Genomic DNA, 10,263 nt, shown 5'->3' with positions numbered 1-10,263 from the left:
TATTTCAATTTTCAGGCCACCTTTAATACACCTCATAAACTGCAAGTGTAAATGTGGTAAGATAATGTATTATGCTAAAAACACAACAATACATTTTCACACATTTCTTATTCAGTTCATTAAACTTTTGTTTTTATTCTTTCAAAAATATAATTAACAATGATTAGTTACATTTTGCAACTACTTACTACTTTTTAGCTACTTTGCAACTACTTAGCAAGTTAGCAAACCCTTCCCCTAACCCTAAACTTAACCCTAACCCTAACCCCTAGCCTAACCATGTTGTGCTGCTGCCATGTTGTGTTGCTACCGTGTTGCTGCCATACTGTGTTGTTGTTTTAGGTCTCTCTTTATGTAGTGTTGGGGTGTCTCTCTTGTTGGGGTGTATGTTTTGTCCTACTTTTTTTTTTCCCCAGCCCCCGTCCCCGCAGGAGGCCCTTTGCCTCTTGGTAGGCCGTCATTGTAAATAAGAATTTGTTCTCAATTGACTTGCCTAGTTAAATAAAGGTAAAAAAAAAGCTAATTCGTAACATATTGTAAAAATTGCAATCCGTAACATATCATACCAATTGTAATTCGTAACATATCATACGAAATGGATGATGAACATCCACAAATTAATACATGTACATACCATAAGAAACGTAACATGTCATACTAATTAAGTGATTTACTATGGTACATCTACACCCGAGTCCAGGTTGTCCAGGGATGAATGAGATCTGCAGGAAGGATCTACTGGCCAGGGACATGAACAAGATGCTTCGACTCTTCCCTAAAGAGTACAACATCTTCCCCAAAACCTGGTACCTCCCTGCAGAGTAAGAGCTCACCATGGGAGACTGGGGAACAGCTGCATGTTGGCCTACTGTGTAAATCGCACACACACGCAAACACACACACACATCTTTCATAGGCACCAAAGTTCACAACACTCTGTGGGTGCAAGGGTTAAAGATACAATTATGAAGGAACTAAAGTCTTAAATACCAGTAAGCTATAAAATGTAATAATGTGAAACCACACAACACCCCTTGCATTGCAGGTACATTGAATTCCAAGGTTACTGCAAGGGTGTGGAAGCAAAATACCTTTATCTGCAAACTCGACAATGGTTGCCAGGGCAAAGGGAATCATATCACCCGTCAGCCCCGGGATATCAACCCTGAGGAGCACATCATCTGCCAGAACTACATCTCCAAGGGAACCATTCTAAGACATGCAAGGCATGGCTACCTGCTCATCCATATGAACTGCCCTGCTGATTGGGCAGTCAGTTGAGTGTGATGCGATTACTCTACCCGCAATGATGGTGGTTGATGTGTAGGAAAGTGTGTACAAAACATTAGGAAAAAGTAATAATTAAGTACAATCTTATTTTTTTTGCTAAACAGGCGGGGCTCAAAATAGGTGGGGATCCACCTTCCTAATATTGAGTTGCACCCCCCTTTCACCTCAGAACAGCCTCAATTCGTCGGGGCATGGACTCTACAAGGTGTCGAAAGCGTTCCAGAGGGATGCTGGCCCATGTTGACTCCAATGCTTCCCATAGTTGTGTCAAGTTGGCTGAATGGACCATTCTTGATACACACAGAAACTGTTGAGCGTGAAAAACCCAGCAGCGTTGCAGTTCTTGACACACTCAAACCGGTGTGCCTGACACCTACTACCATACCCCGTTCAAAGGCACTTAAATACTTTGTCTTGCCCATTTACCCTCTGAATGGCATGCATACACAATCCATTTCTCAATTGTCTCAAGGCTTAAACCTTCTTTAACCTGTCTCCTCCCCTTCATCTACACTGATTGAAGTGGATTTAACAGGTGATATCAATAAGGGATCATATCTTTCACCTGGATTCACCTGGTCAGTCTATGTCATGGAAAGAGTTCCTAATGTTTAGCACACTCAGTACATTCTGTCCGATTACAGAAAACTACTACAACCCATTACACTTACCCTACTACTAGTCTCCTCTTCTTGTTTGCTGTGTGTGTACCTGTCTTTTTGGTGTGGCAATAAAGTGTGAATTGTATCCCTGTCTCCTACTGGTCATTATCAGTCCTCTTACTGGGACTCTGGGACAGTTGCACCTATAATCGAAACCTGCACCTCTATCGGAGGCCACCACATGGTGGCACTCTTTTTCAGACATGGAGGATGTGGTCATTAAGACCCTGATCGCGGCCTACCTGACTCTGAGGCAGAAATACCTCACAGGCTTCCCCAGCCAGCTGGGGCCCAGCTCCTGCTTCGAGATCCTGGGCTTTGACATCCTGCTGGATGCCAAGCTCAAGCCCTGGCTCCTGGAGGTGGGTGGTGTGACGCGTGGATCCCACTTATGACACCAGTAGGTTTGTTGGGGAACACACATGATTAATCAGTGAAGTTTAGCCATCTGTCAGGCTTCATGAAGATAAATCGTGCTTGTGCTAAGGTGAATTACTGTGCACTATTTCAAGATCAATCTCCATTTCTAATCAATGAATTGACTCAGTAATTTTTTTTGCCCAACTCTGCTTCTTCTAAACTTGTTCAAATCACTACTCCAATGCTGCCCCAACACACCCCACCCCTGCAGGTGAACCACTCTCCCAGCTTCGCCACAGACTCCCAGCTGCACTGGGAGGTGAAAGAGGGTCTGCTGACCGATGTTCTGGCCCTGCTAAACCTTGGGGCCAGCGATCGCAGGAGGATCCTGGATGAGGATAAACGGATGACCAAAGAACGCTTCCTGCAGACGGTCAGTTCACAGCCTCATAATTCAACCCGTATGAATGAAGTTATGTTTTTTATTAATATTATGAATCCTAATGTGTAAGAGCGATTCAAACTTTTGTGTAAATGCATTGAAAAAGCAAATGTGTGGAACAAGTTGTGTGGAAGAACTTGACTGGCCTGCACAGAGCCCTGACCTCAACCCCATCGAACACCTTCGGGATGAATTGGAACGCCGACTGTGAGCCAGGCCTAATCGCCCAACATCCGTGCCCGACCTCACTAATGCTCTTGCAGCTGAATGAATGGATGAAGTCCCTGCAGCAATGTTCCAACATCTAGTGAAAAGACTTCCCAGAAGAGTGGAGGCAATTATAGCAGCAAAGGGGGCACCAACTCCATATTAATGCCCATGATTTTGGAATGAGATGTTCGACGAGCAGGTGTCCACATACTTTTGGTCATGTAGTATGAAAAATGTATGCACTCACTAAAACTGTAAGTCGCTCTGGATAAGAGCGTCTGCTAAATGACTAAAATGTAAATGTAAATCTCAGTTTAGAATTCTGCTTAATAAAATGTATATTATTTATTTGATATTTTCACCAAAAGAGGGCAGCCATGTATCATATATTCAACTGGGACCAGACTAGGGTTGCAAATCTGGTAAATTTCCGAAAAAAATCCCAGGTTTTCCTAAAATCCTGGTTGGAATATTCACAGAATTGTGAGGGTATAAGCAAGGAAATCTGGAATATTCCAACTTGGACTTCTGGAAAAGCAGGGAATCTTGGGAAAGTTACTGCAATTTCTTTACCCTAGACCAGACCATTATACTATTTACATTTTAGTCATTTAGCAGACACCATGTGACACCATGCATTTCTATGTGAAGACTCAATAGCACATTGAAGCCAAATTAAGTCAGTTAAATTTGAGCTACTAGAGGAGGTGACATAGCAGTCTAGCTCAGTGCTGCCCCCCTCACAGTCCTCTGTAGCTCAGTTGGTAGAGCATGGCGTTTGCATCTCCAGGGTTGTGGGTTCGATTCCCACGGGGGGGCTGGTATGAAAATGTATGCACTCGCTCTGGATAAGACCGTCTGCTAAATGACTAAAATGTAAAAAGTCTCATTGAGTAACTCAAGTTGAAGGCCGACCAGGGTACTGCAGGCTGCAATTAGCAACTTATAACCTCTTCTATGTGCAATTTTTAAATAATCGGTTCAAGACATACATTTGAAGTATTAGGAGCAATTATTGGTACCATGATTGTCTTCAAACATTTTATTTATTTACATGAAGATTGACCAAAAAGATTGCAATTTCCCCATTCACTATGAGGGGATATGTTTCCTGCAAACAATGCCTGCAGTACCGTGGTCGGCCTTGAACTTCCATGGCTTCAATAAGAGGGGCAGTCATTCTCCCCTAGGTTGAAAAATTGCAAGTATCATTAATCCCACAGGAGGGAGCAGTTGCTCAGCAACCAGGCTTAATGAATGGCTGAGCTGGAGAGGTATGAGCAGGAGCACAGTGGCGACTTCCTCAGAATCTACCCCAGAGACGACTCCAACAAGCATGACAAGTTCCCCCAACAGTCTGGGCCCCTCTGCCAGGAGACCCTTGCCTCCAAAGCCAGGGAGTGTGCCAGGTACAGAGGTGGCACAACAGGACCCAGAGTGATGTGGCGGGTCACATGGTTTTAAAAAAACTCCTGGAAAAACACTTGGCCTTGGGAAGGATGAAAACCCTGTCAAACTGCAGCAACCTTGTAGCCTACTGGAATTATATTTGAAATAAGGACTAGGGGCTTTCCTATACACAGACACATAGAAAGCGACATGATTGGACAATAAGCAATGAGCTTGCTTTATGCAGGTTTGCATCTTGTAGTCCTGCCCTATGCAACTGTAGGCCTAATTATAAATGAACTCACAGTCTATGTCAGCTATTGTGTTTATTGATTAATTCCAGTTAATCATTTTGGATTGAATAAGTCTAATTAGCCTAGTCAGCCCATGTTTGAATACAAACCAAGTTTGATCCCATTCACATTATCTCATGAACAAATGGGCTATAAATACAACCCATTACAGCTTCGTTTACCCTTGCCAGAGGGACAAGGCGCATAGTAGGCTAGACTATGCAGCTGCTGTTGTTAGTAGCCTACAGTTGATCAGACTGAAATGTGTTCTAGTTTCCATGCAATACAGCATGTCAGATCGCTAATGTTTATGTGTATAGGCTGCTACATTTATGTAAGAGATTTTGATGTGTCTGTCGGGAGTGATGAATTATCACACTTGCTAAATAAATATCAGCGGAAAGTGGAGAGCGCGCCTTGCGCTTTGTGCCCGGCCCGCGAGACTTGTGATTTCCGTGAATTTGATTGGTCAAGGCATGCAAAGAGCCTGGAGCAGCACTCGATGAAAATGACATAGAAATTGTGTGCGAGTTGACAAATCATATGAGGCATATCGAATTTTAAAAAACAGCACTTTGGCCCGTCAATATATTTTATTAATCTACATGTAAATCAAAAGTAATTGAAAAGTGCTGTGGCAAATGCCGCCTCGCCACACGTTTTCCGGTGGCCCTGGCCAGGTAGGCCTCTGAGTAAATGGACCCACCAACATACAGTGGGGAAAAAAAGTATTTAGTCAGCCACCAATTGTGCAAGTTCTCCCACTTAAAAAGATGAGAGAGGCCTGTAATTTTCATCATAGGTACACGTCAACTATGACAGACAAAATGAGAAAAAAAAATCCAGAAAATCACATTGTAGGATTTTTAAAACATTTATTTGCAAATTATGGTGGAAAATAAGTATTTGGTCAATAACAAAAGTTTCTCAATACTTTGTTATATACCCTTTGTTGGCAATGACACAGGTCAAACGTTTTCTGTAAGTCTTCACAAGGTTTTCACACACTGTTGCTGGTATTTTGGCCCATTCCTCCATGCAGATCTCCTCTAGAGCAGTGATATTTTGGGGCTGTTGCTGGGCAACACGGACTTTCAACTCCCTCCAAAGACTTTCAATGGGGTTGAGATCTGGAGACTGGCTAGGCCACTCCAGGACCTTGAAATGCTTCTTACGAAGCCACTCCTTCGTTGCCCGGGCGGTGTGTTTGGGATCATTGTCATGCTGAAAGACCCAGCCACGTTTCATCTTCAATGCCCTTGCTGATGGAAGGAGGTTTTCACTCAAAATCTCACGATACATGGCCCCATTCATTCTTTCCTTTACACGGATCAGTCGTCCTGGTCCCTTTGCAGAAAAACAGCCCCAAAGCATTATGTTTCCACCCCCATGCTTCACAGTAGGTATGGTGTTCTTTGGATGCAACTCAGCATTCTTTGTCCTCCAAACACGACGAGTTGAGTTTTTACCAAAAAAGTTATATTTTGGTTTCATCTGACCATATGACATTCTCCCAATCCTCTTCTGGATCATCCAAATGCACTCTAGCAAACTTCAGACGGGCCTGGACATGTACTGGCTTAAGCAGGGGGACACGTCTGGCACTGCAGGATTTGAGTCCCTGGCGGCGTAGTGTGTTACTGATGGTAGGCTTTGTTACTTTGGTCCCAGCTCTCTGCAGGTCATTCACTAGGTCCCCCCCGTGTGGTTCAGGGATTTTTGCTCACCGTTCTTGTGATCATTTTGACCCCACGGGGTGAGATCTTGCGTGGAGCCCCAGATCGAGGGAGATTATCAGTGGTCTTGTATGTCTTCCATTTCCTAATAATTGCTCCCACAGTTGATTTCTTCAAACCAAGCTGCTTACCTATTGCAGATTCAGTCTTCCCAGCCTGGTGCAGGTCTACAATTTTGTTTCTGGTGTCCTTTGACAGCTCTTTGGTCTTGGCCATAATGGAGTTTGGAGTGTGACTGTTTGAGGTTGTGGACAGGTGTCTTTTATATTGATAACAAGTTCAAACAGGTGCCATTAATACAGGTAACGAGTGGAGGACAGAGGAGCCTCTTAAAGAAGAAGTTACAGGTCTGTGAGAGCCAGAAATCTTGCTTGTTTGTAGGTGACCAAATACTTATTTTCCACCATAATTTGCAAATAAATTCATTAAAAATCCTACAATGTGATTTTCTGGATTTTTTTCCCTCAATTTGTCTGTCATAGTTGACGTGTACCTATGATGAAAATTACAGGCCTCTCTCATCTTTTTAAGTGGGAGAACTTGCACAATTGGTGGCTGACTAAATACTTTTTTTCCCCACTGTAGAGAGAGCAAGTGCACATCAAAATGTAGGCATTGTACTGGTATTCTTGGAGTGAGCGAAGACAATAAGGAAAATAAACACATGTATTTGCATGGTGACTCTCTCCTGATGCACCATCCCTTTATTTTTGTTGTTGAGTTTTGTTCTTTAGCCTGATTAGTTCCATATCTTTTTTGCCAACTTCTTTGAGAATTAGAAAGACACCTAGACTGTAGCAATATTGATGTTACTCGTATTGATGTTACACAGGAAACGGAAACCAATTGTTACTTACCGTCTTTATGCACTTGATGTGGTGGTTAACAACATGCATAGTAAAGTTTGCTTAACTATATATCTTTGTCTGTCGTGACTACAACACGAAACATGGTGGCAGCGGTACTCAAAAGAACCTGGATCTCATTGATGTAAAAGTGCCGCGTTTACAAGCTAGTCATCGCGCCAAACATCAACGCTGGCTATCGTGAGTGACTCTATGCTAAAAACTAATGATGACTGATGATTGTAATTTAGCACTTACCTGGAAAAGATGGAAAGAGGAATTCAACTGGATGCATTTTGTGATCCCAAGAAAAATGAAACAATTGAAATATATAATTTTTTCATGCGCAGTCAGGGCCAATATGAGAGTTTAGACAAATATCCCACTGAATTGAGGACTCTAGTGGCCACCTGCAACTTTGGAGTAATCACAGATTCTCTTATCAGGGACAGGATTGTGTGTGGCACGTGTGACCCACACTTAAGAGAGCGCTTACTCAGAGAGACTGATCTCAGTTTAGAGAAATGCATACAGATTGGAAGAGCTGCAGAACTGTCCAGACAGAGAGCTAAAGTCAGGGCCCTGTAGCAGTGCATGCAGTAACACAGAAAGAGAGACCGAGAGGGAAAGGAGACCCTACAGAGGGACAGAGCATTATACAATGCAGATACTGTGGATGGACACATGAGAGAGAAAAAAAAAAAATGTGCTGGATATGGACAAAAATGTAAATCCTATGGAAAAAACGATCACTTCTCTATGGTTTGCAAAAGTGCAGGGACCAGCAAGAGAAACAGAGTCCTGGCAATGGAAAATGCGTCAGCTGACTCAGAGAGTGTTGAGGATGTTCTCTGCATCACACTAGTGTCAAAGTCAGAGAGAATCAATGTGGTACAGGAGAAAACCACAGACCCCAATGCAGCTCTCTTTGCAACCATGCTGGTCAACAAAAAGTCAGTCAAATTTCAGCTAGATTGTGGTGCTAGTTGTAATGTTATCCCTGCAAACCACACAAAAGACAGTCACCTAGAGCCCTGCAGTTAGGTATTGGTGATGTATAACAAGAGTACTCTGACGCCACTGGGGAAGTGCAAACATAAAGTGATCAATCCACACAATAAGAAAACCTACAGAGTTGAGTTCATTGTAGTCAACAAGAACAGGCCCATTCTAGGCAGTGGAGTTGATTACATTTTTACCATATGCTCTTATCCAGAGTGACTTACAGGAGCAATTAGGGTTAAGTGCCTTGCTCAAGGGCACATTGACAGATTTTTCACCTAGTTGGCTCGGGGATTAGAACCAGCAACCTTTAAGGTTACTGGCACAACGCTCTTAACCACTAAGCTACCTACCACAGCAGATTACTGTGCAGCATCACAACATCCTGGCCATCGAGAAAACAACAGGATCCTGGACTAAAGAGAAGAAGAAAAAACAGGAGTACGCTGCAGTGGCGGTCAGCGCCGTTTAAAAAGAGCAAGGACAAAAAATGTTTTCATGAGCATGGCCTTATTTCTATTACAGCATACTGGTTGACTCTCATTCATATTCCATTCACCCAGTTCAATGTAACAGCGATAGGTTTAGGCTACTACATGATAATCTAATTTTCCCTATACCCATCATGAGGTTGCTACAACCTAGCCTATGAATGAAAGTTTACAGCGTAGGTGCATACAGGTCGAGAGAAAAATTTGAGGTGACAGACAGTAACACATGGACAGACAGTGACTTTCAGTACCGCCTTGCACACTCTTGCCTGCATCTATCTGATATAGGGTGTAATCATTAGTCCAACAGTGGACAAATTCAGGTATGTTTATCCCCTTTTTGTTACGTTTGCTTCCGTTTAAGAAACTTTTCAACAGAATCGGCAGAATGAATAAACCCCTGATCACGCGTAAATACAGTTCAATTTCATAGCAGCCACTTCTCGCATCCATGCGCTCTCCTCCTCTCACCTCTTCCCTTCGCTTGTGGACTTCAATGCACAAAACATCAGCTGTATGTGACCAGGCGAAATAACCTTTCTAAACCAAATCACTACACACAGCCTACATCGTTGTCACCATATTAGCTAAAGTATTGTCATAGTCAGCATAGCTAATAGAACTAACGCATTAGTAAACCCACTACAATCATGCAGTAACGTTAGTGTACAGTCAGTAAGCAGTTATACCGGCGGGCCCCGGTGGCAATAAATAAGTAATACCAAAAGCTTACCTTGACTTGGAAGAGTTCCAGTGTTGTGTTGGAAAGTCATAGCTAGCTAGCTAACATAGCATCCCTCTGTTTGAGCAGGGTGTTTCATTAGGCTAAACTAGCTAGCTGCATTTGCTAGCTAAGTAAGTGAAACTGAAAGTGAAAAGAAATGAGGAAATTTCTCTCTCTCTCTATTTCTCTCTTCCTTCTCCTTCATTTTGGAAGAAATTAATTTGTTAAAAACTGTCCAACTATTGTCTTTCTCTCTCTTTGAGTCAACTACTCACCACATTTTATACACTACAGTGCTGGCTAGCTGTAGCTTATGCTTTCAGTACTAGATTCATTCTCTGATCCTTTGATTGGGTGGACAACATGTCAGTTCATGCTGCAAGAGCTCTGATAGGCTGGAGGACGTCCTTCGGAAGTTGTCATAATCACTGTGTAAGTCTATGGAAGGGGGTGAGAACCATGAGCCTCCTAGGTTTTGTATTGAAGTCAGTGTACCCAGAGGAGGACGGGAGCTAGCTGTCCTCCAGCTACACCATGGTGCTACCCTACAGAGTGCTGTTGAGGCTACTGTAGACCTTCTTTGCATAATAGTGGGTTTTAATCAGTTATTTGGTGACGTGATTATATTTAGTATAGTTTTATCTAAAAAGGATAACTTTCTAAAGGTTTTACTATTTTAATTTTTATGAAATTCACTGAGGAGGATGGTTCTCCCCTTCCTCCTCTAAGGAGCCTCCACTGGTACGCTGATGTATTCCAGGGAGACAAAGTGCTACTGGCAAAATGAAGCTGGAAGTGTATGAGTGACTGGAGCCTGTG

General features: G+C 42.9%; 1 pseudogene across 1 annotated transcript; it reads left to right on the top strand.

Moving 5' to 3' along the window:
* The first annotated feature begins 675 nt into the window (after positions 1–675).
* LOC311137039 (tubulin polyglutamylase ttll6-like) lies at positions 676–3,624 on the top strand (annotated as a pseudogene). The gene is made up of 5 exons: positions 676–821; positions 1,046–1,272; positions 2,126–2,314; positions 2,584–2,745; positions 3,616–3,624. The product of its transcript is annotated as a tubulin polyglutamylase ttll6-like (transcript).
* The last annotated feature ends 6,639 nt before the right edge of the window (positions 3,625–10,263 follow it).

This window comes from Coregonus lavaretus (genome assembly GCF_964263955.1).
Source record: "Coregonus lavaretus genome assembly, chromosome: 11".
Lineage (NCBI taxonomy): Eukaryota > Metazoa > Chordata > Actinopteri > Salmoniformes > Salmonidae > Coregonus > Coregonus lavaretus.
This window is presented reverse-complemented; position numbering and strand designations above follow the sequence as displayed.